Source organism: Rhinopithecus roxellana, chromosome 2, assembly GCF_007565055.1.
Source record: "Rhinopithecus roxellana isolate Shanxi Qingling chromosome 2, ASM756505v1, whole genome shotgun sequence".
Classification (NCBI taxonomy): domain Eukaryota; kingdom Metazoa; phylum Chordata; class Mammalia; order Primates; family Cercopithecidae; genus Rhinopithecus; species Rhinopithecus roxellana.
The window spans coordinates 129,216,899-129,236,414 of NC_044550.1; the positions used below are offsets into that span (position 1 = coordinate 129,216,899).

The 19,516-nt window shown below is 37.5% G+C and overlaps 1 protein-coding gene across 6 annotated transcripts in view; it reads right to left on the reverse strand.

Annotated features, from left to right (window-relative positions):
- ATP10D (ATPase phospholipid transporting 10D (putative)) overlaps positions 1 to 7,256 on the reverse strand; it is a 126,074-nt gene extending 118,818 nt beyond the window's left edge. For 4 of the 6 annotated variants that reach the window (XR_004053983.1, XM_030919646.1, XM_030919642.1 and 1 more), the window contains exon 1: positions 6,990 to 7,255. The gene's annotated coding sequence lies outside the window, so the exon portion shown is untranslated. Of the gene's footprint in view, positions 1 to 6,989 lie in introns of all 6 variants that reach the window. The other 2 variants (XR_004053984.1, XM_030919651.1) reach the window with 1 other exon arrangement.
- Positions 7,257 to 19,516: the final 12,260 nt, after the last annotated feature.

A 19,516-nucleotide genomic window follows, 5' to 3' on the forward strand; every position in this document is an offset into this window, starting at 1 on the left:
AATGGTAAATTGAAAATATCATAAGTCAAAAGTGCATGTCATACACTAACCTACTGAACATTACAGCTTACCCGAGCTTACTTTAAATGTGCTCAGAACGCTTACATTAGCATACAGTTGGACAAAGTCATTTAACACAAAGTCTACTTTATAATCAAGTGTTCAATATCTCGTGTACTTTACTGAATACTATACTGGAAGCAAAAGACAGAATGGTTGTGTGGGAACTTGAAGTATGGTTTCTACTAAATGTGTATCTCTTTTGCATCATAAAGTGGAAAAATCATAAGTTGAACCATCAAAAGACAGGGACTGTGTATTTTCCCCAAGAAGTCATTATCATTAAATATTATTTTTATGCAGTTAATCTTTCTCATACAAATGATGTATATATTAATGTTTAAATAATGAGTGAAACTATTCTTCTTATATACAAGAAATAGGGCAATTATTTTCTATATGAGTAACCACAGAAGTTTTTAAAAAGCAAAGGAAAATAATATGCTTAAAAGAAAGAGAAGTGATAATAGATAAAAAGAATAATGAATAGGAAAGTATAACTATTTGTAGCTGAAATGGAAAGAATTTAGTCCCTGAACAACTGTAGGATCAAAAGATTATATCAATAGACTACATCAGAGGTTTTCTAAAGGTCTGTCACAGATTATTTGCTCAAGCTATACAGATGAGGCAAATAAGCACATTAGAAACTAAAACTTTGAATTATATTCTGTTATTTTCTTTAAAGAATATAGCATATTACTGGATATGTGATGAAGACATATAGGTATTAACATTAGTTATTTTGTTTAAACTATAAAAAAGGAAAATTCAGTCTGATAGATCAGAGATTTAATTAATTTCTAAAATGTATTAAAGACTTTCTTTTGGAAGCTACTGGATGAATTAATATTAATATATTATAATTATTACACACAGAAGTATTATTTCACAGTGGCTAAAAATTACTTCAGCACATGACTTATTGCAATAAAAGCATGGATTACACATGTCAATTACTTAAACTGTCTCAGTACATATATTTAAACTGTACCTGAGGCCTATAAGTATTACTAAGAATAGTATATAAACACAAATAAGAGGCAGATCAAAACTATAAATGGTATTAGAAACAAGTTGATCTTCACTGAAATTGTAAAATAGATTCATGTTAAATGCACAATCCCGATAATTTACTCAACGGTACCTATGCATCACACTACATTTATTTTGAATAAGTACTGATAATATAAATAGCTATTTTCAAAACAGCAACAAACAGCATCTGCAATTAGCAGAATGAACACAAGTTTGGCAAACAGATTCACAGTTGTCCATTTACCACAAGCTTTTAGCCTTTCTGAGCATCAGTTTCCAAATCTGTAAAACAGAAATAATATTACCACCTCACACAATTTTGTAAAGAGATTTATTAAACAATGCACTGTGCCTAACACACTAAAGGTGCTCTGTAATTTTAATCTTTCAATTAATATTTTTGGCACCACCACTATATGCTAGGCATTGTTATTTATACTGCAAATAAACCAGGGAACAAAATGGACAAAATTATCTGCCTTCTAGGAGTTTATTTTCTATGGTACATTTATTTCACCTTGTCCTAGGCACGGTGCTGGGTACTTTGGGAATGAATAAACTAGCCCCAGAACAGGTCAAGTATTTAATTCAATAAAAAAGATGAAATTAGGATAATTGTGCAGTATATGCATTTAGGGAAACAGAAAGTCTTATGAGAAAGTATGGTGTGAGGTCAGAGGATAGAAAGGGAGAAGAGGAAAGGCTTCCCAGGAAAGAAGGTATTATAAGTAAGCCTAAATGTTTAGAATCCTGACAGAAGAGATTTATAGATTTTAGAAAAGGTAATAGGAATACAGGCAAGGAGGCAAGGAGGGTGCAGACTATTTATTTAAGTAACAATGAGTAGTTCAATATGGCTGCAGTTTTAAGTACAAATTAAGAAGTGATGGCAAATTAAATGAAAATCTAGGTTGGGACCAAATTGAAGCCCTGACTTGCTAAGACGAAGAATATGGGAAATCACCGAAGATATCTGAGAAGAGTGTGATATGATACAGACATTTATAAGATTTATTTGCACTTCCTTTTGGCCAGAACTTGCCATCTTCCAGTAATTCGCCAAAATGATGAACACAAAGGGAAAGAGGAGAGGCACCCTATGCATGTTCTCTAGGCCTTTTAGAAAACATGGAGTTGTTCCTTTGGCCACATACTAAAACCTTCTAACTATATTATTGTAGTCTAATTAAGGGGAAATCAAAGTTTGAAAATACATGCTAAGTAGTTATGAATCCTATAAATAAAAGAAAAAGATTTCACAACATTTTGAGACAGGTCAAAACTGATTTTCACTTTCCTTCTCATAACCAAGAAAATTATGATTTGTATTACCTAGCCTACCCAAAGAGTTAAAACCTTGTAAGTTTTACTAAGAGGAATGTAGTAGTACCCACCTTCCTCATTCAAAAAGGCCTTAAACTGAATAAGCAGACTTTAGAAAAAGAAATTAAGGAGTATTTAATTAAAGCCTATCAGCCCTAGGCCCTGGCAAATGAAATCAACAGGAAATTAAAGGGAAGTAAAGCTCAAATCTGTTCAACACTGCCTATTATTTTAGAAAACAGGTGGGGGCGAAACAGTGAATGTGAGCAGAATAGCTTTATTTTGTGATTTCCCTTATAATCCAAATGTTCTCATCAGAAAAATAATTCAGAAATAATGATACCTAACATAAAAGTACACACAATAAGGGAGACAGGGCGACTTTGTGAAGGAGGGGATATATAATATCATATATGTGCTCTTCATACTAGGACAAATTGTTTCATTAGGATAGTGGCTTGTTTTCTCTGGTAACTAAAATATATTCACTGCAGAAATTTTAGAAACTATATATTAACACCATAAGAAAAATAGAAATAAACTACAATCCTACCACCCAAATATAAATACTATTAACCTTTGGTTTATTCCCCACCAATAAATTGGTTTCTGTGCATAGGTTGATTTTTTTTTTTTTCAAAACTAGGATATCATTTTGTAACTTGCTTTTATCTACTTCTCATACCATAAACATTTTTCCATATCATGAATATTTTCTCCTATTACTGAATAGTTTTCCCAACAAAATGATACATTTTGATTTGTTGTCCACATTTGTTAATGTGATGTGTGAAAATGTGGTAACTTATTGCTATGTTGGATTTCTTTGATTATTGGGAGGTTAACATCCCCCCCACCCCAACCTTAGATAATTAAATTTTTTTGTCTTTTGTGAATTGCCCATTTATATCTATTTCTCATTGGGGTTCATTTGTATAGCAGTATTAATCTATCTCTGCCTTAGTCCATTTGGGCTGCTATAACAAATTACCATAAACTAGGTGATTTGTAACCAACAGAAAGTTATTTCCTAAAGTTCTAGAGGCTGCGAAGTCCAACATCAAGGTGCCAGCAGATATTGTGCCTGGTGAGAGCTCACTTTCTGATTCATAGGTGGCACCTTCTCACTGCATCTTCCCATGATGGAAGAGGCAAGGCAGCTCTTTGTGGCCTCTTTTATGAGGGCACTAATCCCGTTCATGTGGAATCCTTTCTCATAATCTAATCACATTCCAAGGCTGTACCTCCTACTACCATCACACTGGGGATTGAGAATCAACATATGAACTTGGAAAGGGAGGGAACAAACATTTAGACCAAGCAGTCTCACACTGCTTTTTATAGTATCTTTTTAAAGGGAGCATGTAAAATACAGAGCTTACCATTTATCTTTTTTTTTTTTTTTTTTTTTTTTTTTTTTTTGCTTATTATATTTCTTGGTGATATTTTTGAAAGTGGTATTTTGTTGTTACAAAAATAACAGTTGCTTTAAAAGATTTTGGAATATTAGAAAAAATATAAAAAAGAAAATCAAGCTATAACTCTACCACCTAGGAAAATATTTTTTGAGGGGTGGGGGAAATATGATATTTTAATGGATATGCCCATTGATGCAAAAGAAACTTGTATGCAAACAGGAACTGCATTAATCTTTTTCAATCCTTATTAATTTAGGACACTGTCTTAGAGTAATAGCTTAATAAATATTTTTGATTACATTAATTAAATTTTATATATTTATTTCAAAATTATATTTTACACATAAGATAATATATTAAATTTCACTTTTTTATGGAATACATTGCAAGTATATTTTCCAAGTCATTAAATTAAAAAAAAAAAACTTTTGTAACTGAGTTTTATCAATATAGATTAAAACTACACTAATTTATTTAAATACTGTGTTATTGGGGCTTTGTTTCCATTTTTTCACATTACAGATAAGATTGTAATATACGTATTTATACGTCTTCATATGCGATTCATATTATTTCCTTAGGTTATGTTTTTAGACCCAGAAAATCACTTAGACCCAAAATCACTTAGTGAAAGGCTATGAACATTCAGAGGTTTTGTTTTATTTTGTAGAGATGAGAGCAAAACGGGACCAGGCAGGTATTGAACCCCTGAGCTCAAGGGATCTTTCTGCCTCAGCCTCCCAAAGTGCTAGAATTACAAGCACGAGCCACTGTGCCTGGCCCAACATTCACAGGTTTTAATACATACTACCATGTAATTGCCTCAAATAGTTGTATTGATATACCTTTTATTGAGTAGCATTAAAAAATTCCATTAAGGTCACAACTCTTCTACAAAACTAGCATCACTATTAGTCCTTATTCTGCAAAGCTATAAAAAAGGTATTGTTTCTATGGCTAAACTGATTTCTGAAATGAAATAAATTTATCTCAGAAAATAAGGAAGGAATAACTGACCAAGAATAGTGATAGCATCCAGCACACATACATTTGTTCCTAGAGTTGATAAATCAATTCTCCTTTTCTTCAAGTACTATTAAATTTATATTTATCAATGCATTGTTCTGTGAGAATTCTCAAACAATCTTACTTGTAGCATTTTCTTTGATTCTTCCTCAGTAGAACTACTTCCAAATATATGAGACAACAAAGAAAACATGTAATGAAGGCTTGAATATGTGTATTTTTTAAACCCTTAATTTAAAAAGTCAATTATAGGAAGTACAATTGTCTGACAGGTGAGTCACCTCTGTTCTATGATAAATTATAATCATATTTGAGCATTTTCCTTCATTTTACTGACAATAGCAAAATAAATGATATTCTATTTTTTTCTGGGGAGGGGGAGACGGAGTTTCGCTCCTGTTGCCCAGACTGGAGTGCAACCGCGCGATCTCAGCTCACTGCAATCTCCACCTCCGGAATTCAAGCCATTCTCCTGCCTCAGCCTCCCGAGTAGCTGGGATTACAGGCATGCACCACCACGCCCAGCCAATTTTGTATTTTTAGTAGAGATGGGGTTTCTCCATGTTGGTCAGACTGGTCTGAAATTCCTGACCTCAGGTGATAAGCCTGTCTCAGCCTCCCAAAGTGCTGGGATTACAGGCATGAGCCACGGCGCCCGGCCCTATTCAATTCCATTTAATCACTAAGTATGAAAGGTATTCAGGTTTTGCTAAGCCAGGGTCAAATACTCCCCACATTCTAGTTTAGAATGCTTAGATTTTCGCTCTTTTTCATCCAATTTAATGAACGTTAAATTAGCATGAAAATTAAACGTTATTTTTTAAACTCCCTAAAACTTCAAAATGTTTCTAAGTTATTTTTCCAAATATATAAAATGACTTCATTTTAATAAAAATAAACTACCTCAATGTAGGTATATGATACGTATTTGTAGTGAGAATAGAAAACAGTCCAGAAGAAGCAGTTATTACTTTTTGAGGTGGATCGAAGTGGGAGGCTCTTGCTGTGGGCACTGAATGAACTACTCCGTTGCAAAGATTTTTGCTCTTCACAAGTTAACAAGGGTTTTTGATGATGCTATTCTTCACAGAAGTGTGACCTAGCTGATTTAAAGGCTGATACAAATAAATATTGGTGGATGAGGAGCCCCTGTCCTTGTTGATGCATCTTTCAAGGTTGATTTTGAGTTAGAGGTTTGCTTTGTCCATACAGACTTGTTTTTCTCCCTGCTTAGAACCAGCATGAAAAGAACGCAAGAAGAAACTTTGGTCTTATTCAGATCACATTTTTAAAACCTGAGCTAGCATGATAAGAGCAGTTAAAACATATTCTTTCTAACGGCACAGGGTCCCAGACACCAAAATAACCATCCATTCCCTAACCAACTGATGTCTCTGCTGTACGTGGTAAATTAAAACTACATGTTTTATAATGTAAAATAAAGGGTGCCCCGAATAATAACTAGGTTCTTTAAAGTTAGTGTTTTAGGGGAAGCATGGCGGCTTCTTTGTAGCACTTCTTTGAAAACTATTTCTGAGAAAGCTCCAATACAAACACTTTTTTCTTCCTAAGGAGTCAACCTTAGGAAATCAGCCTTAAGAATAAATCTGCTGGGCTAAATCTTCAACACTTTCCCTTTTCATCACCTTTGAGGCAGATAGCCAAAATTTCTTTAAACTGCTGATTTCACAATGGGATGACAAAGGTGTGTGTGTGTGTGTGTGTGTGTGTATGAATGCGTGTGTTTGCGTGCCCGTGTGCGCCCTCGTGTACAAAGGTGTGTGTGAGAGAGAGAATGCGTGTGTGTGAGTGCCCATGCGCGCCTGCGTGTGCATCGTTTACCTTTTTACAAAATCCAGCATTTAAAAGATTTTTAAATTCCCCTTTAACAAATGATTGAAAATGGTGTAATCATTTTACCTTTTTTTTTTTTTTTTTTTTTTTTTTTTTTTTTTTAAGTTCAGTAACAGCCCAGAACTGTAGTTTTGAACCATGTCATCAAATCTGAACACGACTAGGGAAGTGGAGCGGGGAGAAACAGAAGAGAGAAACAGAAAGGAAAAGCGGGTGGGCGGTGAAGCAGAAGGCTGAGACAGTCAGAGGGATTCGCCGTCTCATTCTTACCAATTCCTCCCTCGGCACACATCACAGCATGTTGGTCACGAGTCTCAAGGTGCAAGAAAAGAGCTAAGCACAAATCCGAAGAGTGAAAGCGGGTTGTGCTTCCACGCCAGCCATTTGCCTTCGGCGGGAAAAAAAAAATTCACTTCTCAGACATCTCCCAAACTCAGCCCCGGAGCTGGCGCAGGAGCCTGTGCTTAGCTCGCAGCCTACTTCTCGCTCCGCTCCTCCTCCCCTCTCCGCCAAGCTGCAGAGCAGCCTGAGCTGCAGTGCACCGCCAATCGCCCGCAGTCCAGCCCTCCGTGACGCAGCAGGGGCAGGGCCTGGCAACGCCAGGCTCCCAGCTCCAGCTGTTTGACAGAGCTGCCCTGCTGCCCAGAGCAGATGCCCCAGTGACCCAGAGCCCTTACAATCTCACCTCTGACTTTCACCTCCCAAGTACAGGTTGCTCGCGGTTGACGGTTTGGTTCATTGTTTTGCTGCAATTCTAACAATTCACTGCTTTAGCTAAACGTGGAACACTGGACAATTATTTTTTGGAGGGTAAAAGAGATCAAATCTAAAATTGTCGCGCCACTGCGTTCCAGCCTGGGCGACAGAGTGAGACCCTACCACCAAATACATAAATAATATGTAATGTTACTGTTTTTATGACTAGAAAAGAAATGTGGAAAAATATTACAATCCTGATTTGGTCATTTTCTTCACACCTTGCCCTTCCGTTCCCTTACTCAGGATAATGTGGCTTTGTCCATACACCTGCCAAGTCCGTTTGCTTAAAACTCACAACTTTTTTTGTTTTAACTTCTAAATAAGCTTCAGCAACCTGTCTGGTTCCTCAAAATGTCTAACTGATTTGGAAAAAGGAAAAACCATTTAGTGAAGGCCGAATCAATAACTCAGAACAAAACCTAACAACCCTGGCTGCCTGTTTTATCCCATTGAAACAAATATAAAAAGTGGGGCCAAACTCTCCACAACTCTCCTATATTGTGCTTCTCTATTCCATTCTCTCAAGTGTTTCTCAGATGTGCAACAAGAGTGAATAAAACTAAATGAGCATGCGAATGTTTGACTATTAGTAAAGAGCTCACCAGTACAGACACAGGGAGCTGGTTGGTCGGCTTGAAAATTCTCTCAGACCAAGAGAAGCCAAACAAGTTTCTGCACCCACTGAGAACGTGCTTCTGCCAGACGAGGAGAAACAAGTTCTGGGTGTGGCTTCCTGTGATGCTCCATTAGGGAAGCCTCCATCTGCAGGTAAGGACAAATCTCTAGAGCTTAGTCAAACTCAACCCTCAGAATTAACCCAGCCTAGTAGAACACACTGTCATTTATGTGGCCTCTGAAATTCCTAGCCCTAGTAGCATTTTTTGCAGTCATATGACTGTCTCTAACATTCTTTAAGATGAAACACATTTCCTATCTGAGAGTCAGCCTTATAGAGGAGACTTAAAACTGTAGCTGGGCCTCCCTGAGCTCTCCCAATCAAGCACTGGTGTTGTTACCTCAGCAGAGGGCCTTCCTGGAAACGTACATACCAGGACAATTCAGGCATGTAGCTGGCATTTGCAGCCTGTTTGGATTGCTTAAATCAGTGGTTCTAACTAGCTACACATCACAGTGAACTGTGGAGCTTGATGCCAAGGCCCCACCCAGGCCAATTAAACCGGAATCTCTGGGGGTGGCGCTCTGGTAATGTCTGTTTTTGAAGCTCCTCTAGAAATTCTAATGTGCACAAGGGTGGAGAATCACTGGCTAAGATTTGAATTATTGTCTTAGAAGAAAATCTATATTATATTTAAGTCTAAAGAGCATAGCAGTAGAATAATGGAAAACATTATGTAATACAACTTAGCCTCATACATATTCTTTATATATTTATTTATTTTAATATAAATATAAAAACATGTGAAGATACACCTCAAAATTGTTTACTCAGAGAAGGATAGTGAGGGGAGATTACTAGCTTTCTATATGTGTCTGTCATTTGAATGAAATTTGTGTCTGTATCATTTTGATAATTTAAATATTTCTAATCAAATTTTAAAAAATCAATACTCATAAATGCCATGAACGTCATTGGAATAACCACTATTAAGATGGGTTTCTGTTAATTTATTAGGTTTTGTTGTGTTTGGTGTTTTCTTTTCCAATGCTTCTGTAATATCCAATTTTCTCCTCAGACTGATTTCTATTTTGAAAAAGATAAAATATGATTCTTAATTTAAGATATTAGTTACTTTAAATCTATATGGTCATTTTTAATTTAAAATATATTTACTTTCTTGTAATTTCAGAAATGTGTTCTTTTTTACGCTTCTCAGGAAGTTTTTTAAAAAATAACCAATATTTCAACTATATAATATAGAAGTGAGGGAACTTCATCTTTTCCAGCTAGAAAATTATTTGGACTCTCAACACTAGTAACTCTCAATACTTCATAATTAATTGTCAGTGGGAAATATGTGGCACAGTAGGCCAGTGCCTCGGTTTGACCTGGTTTTAAATCTTGGCTCTGCAAATTTTTAGATATGTGATCTTGGGTACCAACTCTAAGCTCTATAGGTAAAAATGGATCTAATAATATCTCCCTTTGCATTAAGACTATATGAAGTTAGGTAGCTGAAGTGCCTATCACTGTGTAAAACACATAATAGGTGCTTAATTAATACTAATTATCAATTCACTAACTTCTATTTTTCCCTTTCTTAAACATACTCAAGGATTAGTATGGCAGCAGAAGACCAACAGTTATCAAAGTAAACAAGGTTCTTCCTAGAACCTATTATATTTGTTATACAGTTATATGTGAAAGAGAGACATATGCATTATTTCGGGCTACTACTTTAACAAGTAACTGTGTAAAGCAACTTGGTTTACTTTTGTTTACCTCAAAATATTTCACATTTCCTAAAGTGGCACACAAGCTGATTTCTTATGATTCATAATCAGCCACAGCTTTTTCCTTGTACTTACTATGACTCAAGCACAGATTAGGACATTTCCCACCGTCAGTTTTCTGACTAACTTTTGGCAAAGAAAAAGGAGAAGGACAAGAGGAAGAGGAAGAAGAAGAAGAAGAAGAGGAAAAGGAAGAGGAAGAAGAAGAAGAGGAAAAGGAAGAGGAGGAAGAAGAAGAGGAGGAGGAGGAGGAAGAGGAGGAGAAGGAGGAGATCAACGCTGCAGGCAATTAAACTTGTCCCTTGTAGATGAGCCCTGATTTTAACAACATAATCACAGGATTTTATGTCTCTTTTTTTCTTTCCTTAATACTCATTGAGTGCTAGTGAACCATTTCTGTTAGACACTCTACTAAGAAGTTTACAGCTATGACTTCATGTATTCCTCTTACCATCCCTATGAGGTCATTCTTCATTTAGAGATGAGAAATCTGAGGCACAAAGAGTTAGAGCAACTTATCCAAGATGGCAAGACAACAGGTGAAAGAGCTGGCTTGAGAACACAAATTCTTAATGCAGTTCTCTACTGTGGGCTAAGCAGCACAGCTTTCAATAAATTAGGGAAGTGAACAGTAAATGATTTTTGTTGTGATAGGGTAAAACCATGCTATAACTGTAACTGCCTTGTTGACAGTAGAAATTCTATATTTCTAGAAACAACAAGAATATCTACGTTATTATTACTAGTTGTAAACATAGATCTTGATTTTATGTGTGCGTTTTTTTTTTTTTAAGAGGAAATACATTTATTTCCCTTTATATCAGGTGAGTCCCTTTCATCCATAGGAGAACAAATCGGTTTTTAACCTTGTAAAAACCTTTGACATGCAGTGATTACACAGGATATCAGAAAGGGAAACTCCAGATTAGCAGGAACCCAGGCTGGCCCTGGAGTTCTAGATAAGTCCATCAAACATTTATTGATTCTGTTTGTAATATCAAGAACACTGGTAATAAGACAGTAGCACAATTCCTTATATGAAATGATGGCCCTTTAGTCTAGGAAAGATAATTAGTTTCTTATTTAGACAAAGATAGGTACCAGAGCTTTTTTCTGAATAGATGTAGTTGAGAAAAAGAAGTATACATTTCTCTGGTTAATGTGTTTTTCCCCTAGTGACCAGAGAAGGCAGGAGTTTGGAAACTTTGGAGAGGTGAAAGGATGGGAGATAGTTCTATGTAGAGATAAGATGGAATACAGCTTCTAAGGAATGATGTGTAATCTTGCACCAAATGTGGAAGAAGACCCATGACCAATTCCCTGAATAGGTATTGGCTGAGTTACTTTCAGAAAGTAATATCTTAAAAGTTTTGCTTTTAAGCTACTTTATCTTTCTATGGTGCTGTGTTCCTCACAAATCAGAGCTCAGGCAACAGGTTCTGGGTACACTGTAAAATAACACTACCAGCCTCTGCGACAGCTGCATGGGACCTGGGGTGTCTGGAGCCCACCATGGATAAGAAACCCACAGATCTGATGAAGAAGTCTGTGTCCCAGGCTCTCAAAGAGCACAGCAAGTGGCCGAGAGAATGTTTGCTGGGGTCGGCAAGGATACTGGGCCAGCACAGCTTTAAACACCTCACGTCCCTTGCAGCTGTCTTAATTTTCACATACCTTTATTCTTTATTTTCACAGTATGTTCTGCAAATTAAAGCTTGGCATGAAAAACTGAACTGGATTCAAAATCCATTCACATTATCACAAGAAATTCCAGTGTTACATTACTCAGTAAAATATTAGTTGGAATACTGTGACTGCCAATATTCAACCAGTTTTGACATAAAATGACAGCTTTATGTGGTTCAACTAATAAAAGAAAGGACTATTAGCATCTTTAAGTATAATGTCAATTATTGCAAAATCTGGTATGATTGTAAAAGTCATTTATAAGCTTTTGTCACATATTTGAGTGAACATAAATTCTCATTGATAGCAATTATCAAGAATGTGAATGAATCATTATAAAATATCAAAAATTATAACTAGCCATTTAAAGCATAAAACCTCATATAAAAATGCACCCAAAAAGAAGCTAGACACAAAAGTCTACATATTGTTTGATTCCGTTCCTATGAAATGCCCAGAATGGATAAAGCCATAGAAAGCAGAGTAGTAGTTGCCAGGAGCTGGGGGAAAAGAGGAATGGAGCGTGACTGCGAAGGGGTACAGGGTTTCTATTTGGAGTGATGAAAATGTTCTGAAATTGAACCACTTAAAAGGGGTGAGTTTTATGGTACATAAGTTATATCTCAATTAGAAAACATAAAAAAGTTCACTGAAGCAAGCAAAAGATAATAAGAATTTGGTTTGTTACATATGTATACTTATGCCATGTTGGTGTGCTGCACCCATCAACTCGTCAGCACCCATCAATTCATCATTTATATCATGTATAACTCCCCAATGCAATCCCTCCCTCCTCCCCCCTCCCCCCTCCCCATGATAGACCCCAGTGTGTGATGTTCCCCTTCCCGAGTCCAAGTGATCTCATTGTTCAGTTCCCACCTATGAGTGAGAACATGCGGTGTTTGGTTTTCTCTTCTTGTGATAGTTTGCTAAGAATGATGGTTTCCAGCTGCATCCATGTCCCTACAAAGGACGCAAACTCATCCTTTTTTATGGCTGCATAGTATTCCATGGTGTATATGTGCCACATTTTCTTAATCCAGTCTGTCACAGATGGACATTTGGGTTGATTCCAAGTCTTTGCTATTGTGAATAGTGCCGCAATAAACATACGTGTGCATGTGTCTTTGTAGTAGACTAATTTATAATCCTTTGGGTATATACCCAGTAGTGGGATGGCTGGGTCATATGGTACATCTAGTTCTAGATCCTTGAGGAATTGCCATACTGTTTTCCATAATGGTTGAACTAGTTTACAATCCCACCAACAGTGTAAAAGTGTTCCTATTTCTCCACATCCTCTCCAACACCTGTTGTTTCCTGACTTCTTAATGATTGCCATTCTAACTGGTGTGAGATGGTATCTCATTGTGGTTTTGATTTGCATTTCTCTGATGGCCAGTGATGATGAGCATTTTTTCATGTGTCTGTTGGCTGTATGAATATCTTCTTTTGAGAAATGTCTGTTCATATCCTTTCCCCACTTTTTGATGGGGTTGTTTGTTTTTTTCTCGTATATTTGTTTGAGTTCTTTGTAGATTCTGGATATTAGCCCTTTGTCAGATGAGTAGGTTGCAAAAATTTTCTCCCATTCTGTAGGTTGCCTGTTCACTCTGATGGTATCTGATCTTTGACAAACCTGAGAGAAACAAGAAATGGGGAAAGGATTCCCTATTTAATAAATGGTGCTGGGAAAATTGGCTAGCCATAAGTAGAAAGCTGAAACTGGATCCTTTCCTTACCCCTTATACGAAGATTAATTCAAGATGGATTAGAGACTTAAATGTTAGACCTAATACCATAAAAACCCTAGAAGAAAATCTAGGTAGTACCATTCAGGACATAGGCATGGGCAAGGACTTCATGTCTAAAACACCAAAAGCAACGGCAGCAAAAGCCAAAATTGACAAATGGGATCTAATTAAACTAAAGAGCTTTTGCACAGCAAAAGAAGATAATAAGAATTTTTAAATGTTTTATGAGGATATTGTATATGAACTCAAAGTTTAATATTTTTCTCAATACTTTGAATTTTAATTTTTAACAATTCTGTAATATAAGGAAAACACAATGGAATTTTATACCACACTCAATAGAGATCAGTTAGTTTACTTCATTAGGCTGTACAGGTATCATCTTTTTTCATGAGTGCTAGCACATGAAAAAGTACTAAAATCTCTGTGCTGTATTATCCTCCAACCTGTAATGAAGTCTGTTCTGACCACTGCCTCTATCATTTGGGTTGGGAAAGTTGGGGAGGAATGTCTGCCTGGGAGGAAGAGACCAGAGAAAAGATGGCAAACTTGGAGGCTATATGACCAACTGGGATTAAAAATTCACAGGAAGGTTGGGCGTGGTAGCTCACACCTGTAATCCTAGCACTGTGAGAGGCTGAAGCAAGCAGATCACTTGAGGTCAGGAGTTCGAAACCAGTCTAGCCAATACGGCAAAACCCTATCTCTACTAAAAATACAAAAAAATTAGCTGTGCCTGGTGGCGGGCACCTGTAATCCCAACTGCTTGGGAGGCTGAGGCAGGAGAATTGCTTGAACCCAGGAGGCGGAGGTTGCAAGTTGCAGTGAGCCAAGATCGTGATGTTGCACTCCAGCCTGGGTGACAGAGCAAGACTCCGTCTTAGAAAAAAAAAAAAAAAAAAAAAAAAGAATTCACAGGAAGTACAAATTCAGGACAGGAAATGATCAACCCCTCCTTCCTCTGTGAATCTTGTAATCAGGAGGAAGTTCTAGCTATTTTATTTGAATTTTGAGGGATAAGGTGACCTTAGAAGGCAGAAAGAATTTGAAACATGTGGATTAAAAATGAATTCTACAATCACTAGAAGAAGTTGGACCAAAGTGAATTAAGTCTTCAGTTTCAACCCCTCTGTACCCAGAACTTTGTGTATCTTATTCATTCACTTATTCATTGAACAAATATTAATAGAGCACTGAATATGTGGCAGGCACCATTTCGGGTGCAGGGAATATACAAAACAAACAAAAAGCCCTGCCCCTCATTGGATGGCTGTAAAATATTTAATATAACAAACGGCAATGTATGCCATGAAGAGCACTGCAAGGTGAGGAGGAGAGGGAGTGCCAGAGTAGGGGAGAGGGATAGCTTTGGATTTGGGGAAGATCTTACCAAGAATGTGACATTTAAGCAAAGATCTGAAGTAGGTGAGCGAGAGAGCCATAAGGGTGTCTGGGGATGGAGCATTTCAGGGAAAGAGAACATGCAGTGCGTTGAGGCAAGGGTGTGCTTGTGCTAGCTATGCTGGAAAGGCAGGAAAGCACTGGTGTGCCCAGGGCACTGTGATGGGAGAACAACGTGGAGTTGGCAGTGGGAAGTAGTAAAGGTGACATCAGAGACATAAAGTCATGGAAGACTTTGGATGTTACTCTATGTGTATTGCAAATATGTAGGTAGATTTTGAGTAGAGGACTGATACTATCTGGCCTATGTTCCAACAGGATCCCTCTAGTTTTTTTGTTGACAATAAACTGTAGGGAGCACGGTTGATGCTGAGAGACCAGTCAAGAGGTGATTTTAACAATCCCGGAGAGTGGTGATTCTGGCCTAGGTTAGAATTGTAACTGTGAGGGTGGTGGTCAGCTTCTGGATATATTTTGAAGGTAGAGCTAATTTGTTTGTAAATTGTGTGTGAGTTATAAGAGAAAGAAAGGAATCAGGGATAATTCCAAGGTTTGGGGTGGAACAACCGGAAGACAGAAGTTTTTAAATTGTTCTGGGTATTGCTTACCTCCAGAATAATTTATTGCTAACATTCCCTAGATCTGACCCTGATAGGGATGGTAAAGAGTATGTGTGTGTCTGGGTGGTAAGGCTTTTATTTTATTTTCAGAAATGCCTTAGTATCTGATAATTGGCCACTTGGAATCAACAGTTATGAAGCATGATATTCCTTTAAGGATAAGTCTAGCCGGGCACTTTGATCCCCCAATAGTATTGCTGCTAAAAGCCTATTATATAGAAATACATTTTTTCTTTACTTGTTTCCCATTTAGCTACATTTTTTGAAATATTTCACTCTTTAACAGAATCTTGCAAAAATTTCAAAAGAGAAACTAATGATTTCAAAGTTCAAAGTGAAGTTTCAGAGGGGCTAGCAGAAGTTTTATATAGGATTTGTCATTTCAGCGGGCCTTAAAATATGAGCGAGAATATCCTGATGGAGAAATAGAGGAAAAGCCTCTGGCTAAATATAACACAACAAGAAATAAGAAGAAAAACACAAAGATGTTAGAGTATATATATGGCCTATCTGGGAATTTAAAAAATATTTACGTGGCCAGAATATCGTAGAGAAGGAAAGAACAAAAATTAAGGCTCCACTGTGAAGGTTTTCAAGAAGGGGAGTTGTGGTCAGACCTGGGCTGTAACAAAGTAATTTAAAATAATGGGTAGTGTTGGCACTGTAGTGTGAGAGAAATAAAACGAAGGCCTGAAACAAGAAACTGGCAGTGAGTGTGGAAAGGATGGGATGTATTCAAGAGTTTGTTCAAGGCCAAGTCTTCCCTGTTATAAAAAGAAAAATGAGAAGGAACAGAGCTCCATCCAACAATTTAGGTCGTATTCTTGGAGGAATGTTACTGCTCTGCAGGAATGGGGGTCAGTTGGCGGGTCCTGAGCTCTTCAGAAGATCCCTGACCTGAATAGGCTATACTAGCTGATGTATTTGTGGTCTGACAGATGAAACAGCACTCCAATGACAATAGGAAGTGACATTACTCCTTTCATTTAGTTGCCTTATAAAAAGTCTAGCTCAAGTGTCCATGCTGAATGTAGTGACATCCCTGCCATCTACTGGGTGAAGTGTCAAATCTCCTTTTTGAGTGATTTTGCTGATCAAGTATTTCCATTATCAGGATGTTCATTCATGGAAATATCACAATAGAAAGTCAGTATGGCCATATGAAAGTCGTACTGATCTCCTGTGTGCCATGGAGGGGCACGCAGTTGAACTTCAAAGGTGCTGGTGATGTTCTACCATCTCTTTCTTTTTTGTTTTTTTTTCTTTTGAGACGGAGTCTTGCTCTGTCACCAGGCTGGAGTACAGTGGTGCGATCTCGGCTCACTGCAACCTCCACCTCCCAGGTTCAAGCGATTCTCCTGCCTCAGCCTCCTGAGTAGCTGGGACTACAGGTGCGTGCCACCACGCCCAGCTTATTTTTGTATTTTTCATTGAGACGGGGTTTCACCATGTTGGCCAGGATGGTCTCGATCTCTAGACCTTGTGATCTGCCTGCCTTGGCCTCCCAAAGTGCTAGGATTACAGGTGTGAGCCACCGTGCCTGGCCAATGTTCTACCATTTCTTAAACTCAGTGGTGGTGTATTAGGGTTCTCCAGAGAAACAGAAACAACAGGATGTGTGTGAATGTGTACATGTGTGTATGTGTGAGTATAGGAAAAGAAAGAGAGAAATATTTATTTTTAGGTTAGCTCACAAGACTGTGGGGCTATTAAATCTAAAGTCTGCAGAGTAGACCAGCAGACTGGAGACCCAGGGTTGATGTGGCAGTTCCAATTAGAAGGCAGTCTGCCAGCAGGATTCTCCCTTTTGCAGGGAGTGGTGGTGGAGGGTGGGGATATGGGGAGGAGGAGATCAGTCTTTGCTTACTAAGGCCTTTAGCTGGTTGGATGAGGCCCACCCACATTATGGAGGATAATCTACTTTCTAAAAGTCTTCTGATGTAAATGTTAATCTCATCTAAAAAAAAAACCTTCACAGACATATCTAGAGTGATGTTTGACCATATATCTGGTACTGTGGCCCAGCCAAGTTGACACATAAAATTAACCGTGACAAGTGTGTACATGAGTCTTCCTTTAAACTATAACTACACACTAAAAATAAAAAAGGCCAGGTGTGGTGGCTCATACCTATAATCCTAGCACTTTGGGAAGTTGAGGCAGGAGGACTGCTTGAGCCTAGGAGTCTGAGACCAGCCTGGGCAACATCGTGAGATTCTGTCTGTACAAAAAAATAAAAATTAGCAAGGTGTGGTGGCACTTGCCTATAGTCTCAGCTACTGGGGAGGCTGAGGCTGGAGGATCACTTGAGCCCAGGGAGGTTGAGGCTGAAGTGAGCCGTGATCACAACACTGCATTCCAGCCTGGCTGACAGAGCTAGACCCTGGGTCCAAAAAACCCAAAACCAAACCAAAAACAAAGTAAAGGGAAAAATCTAGAAAACATCCTAACTATTGCCTTTGTCAGCCAGGCAGGCAGAGTTGAGAGGCGGAAAGGAGGGCTGCCCAGACCCCTAAGAGGCTAACTCCCTTGCTGTATCTGAAACTGTTTCTGCCGGCACCTGCTGGCATTGACTATTCCTCCGAAAATTGCTATTATTTGAATCAATCCAGGCTATCATGTTTCATGTTCAGACTAATTTGAATCATTTGTCATCTAGAAGACACAATTCCTGAACTCACAGTAGGCACAGAGCAAGGCAAATATGTATTTCTCTGTTCACCAAAGTGATGTTTCTTAATAATGTTGTGTTTATTGAAGTTCCATAAATCAAATTTTATTTCAAATGCCCTAGAGAAGCTTATTGTTAAAGAAGGCTGGTGATGAATTCCTTTACAATTTCAAATTTTGTTATATTCCTTTTCTTATAAAAGGGCAATTATTATGTGCAGTGTACTATAGTAGCCTGCTAGATTCTAAGTGGTTCTTTACCTTGTCTCTTGATAGGCTATTATTTTATATAAAATCCATTTGCCATCATTAGCATATGCCCTTTGTAAGAATTCTTAACAATGTTTTCATGTGTGTGTTCCTTTTATTAAATCAGCTTTTACAAATGCTAACAGAGAGGGCTTATATTATCCTTTATATGCTCTTGATTTACATAGTTTAATCTGTGCTAAAATTCATTTGATACTTCGGGAAATATTTCTTTGCATACAAACAGGTTAGACTAAAATGGGTTTAACAAAAATGAATTTACAAAAGTATCTGTGTTCTTTTTCTATTAATTTTTAAGATATACTATCTCCAGCATATAATTTTTACTCCCCATTCTCCCTACATTCCAGCATGTCAAGTGGACAGCTCTGTTTCACTATCAAAGAAAGTCAAGACTTGATTGGCTCTATTGAATTGTGTTCTGATGATGTTGATGCAATAGCCAGTGCCTGAGTCAGGATTGGACTTGACCACTGGTGACTTCAAATTCTGAGGACCTCTGTTTCCTCTTGTGTAATAGGAAGTCTGATTAGATGCCCTTTGAGGTTAATTTGGCTTCTAAGATGGTAATTATCTGTCCCAGTTTTTGTTTCCTATAATTTAGCAATGACATCAACAGAAGGGCTATATTAGAAAATTCTACCTACATCCCCCTGGATCTGAACATTCCTCATGATACTATAAATAGAAATGTCTTTATTCTTGGCATCAAATTTTGATTTAGAAATGTACTCATTTTTGAATACATACTGACATTGGGTTTTATTATCTGTCTTTTTGATTTGGGTGATTCCTTCCAACTAAATTGCTGTGCTTATCCATTTCTGCCTATGGATATTGAACCCATTTCCCAAATCGTGCTTCTTCCTTTACCTGAAGGTCTTTGATCACCCTGACAGTGAGTTCTCCTTTTTTTAAACTCCTGGGTTAGAACCACCATGTGACATTTGTCTTTATTTTTATTTTGTTTTTGGAATTTAACTAATCTAGAAAAATACAAAGTCCAGAAAACAAATTCATATTATCTTACCATTCAGAAATTCAGAATGAATTACATTTACCATTTTGAATTTTATGCCTCCAATCTCTTGTTTCTTGTGTTTGTTTTGTTTTGTTTTGTTTTTATGAGACTGGGTCTCGCTTTGTCACCCAGGCTGGAGTGCAGTGGTGAGATTTTGGCTCACTGCAACTTCCTCCTCCTGGGCTCAAGCTGTCGTCCCACCTC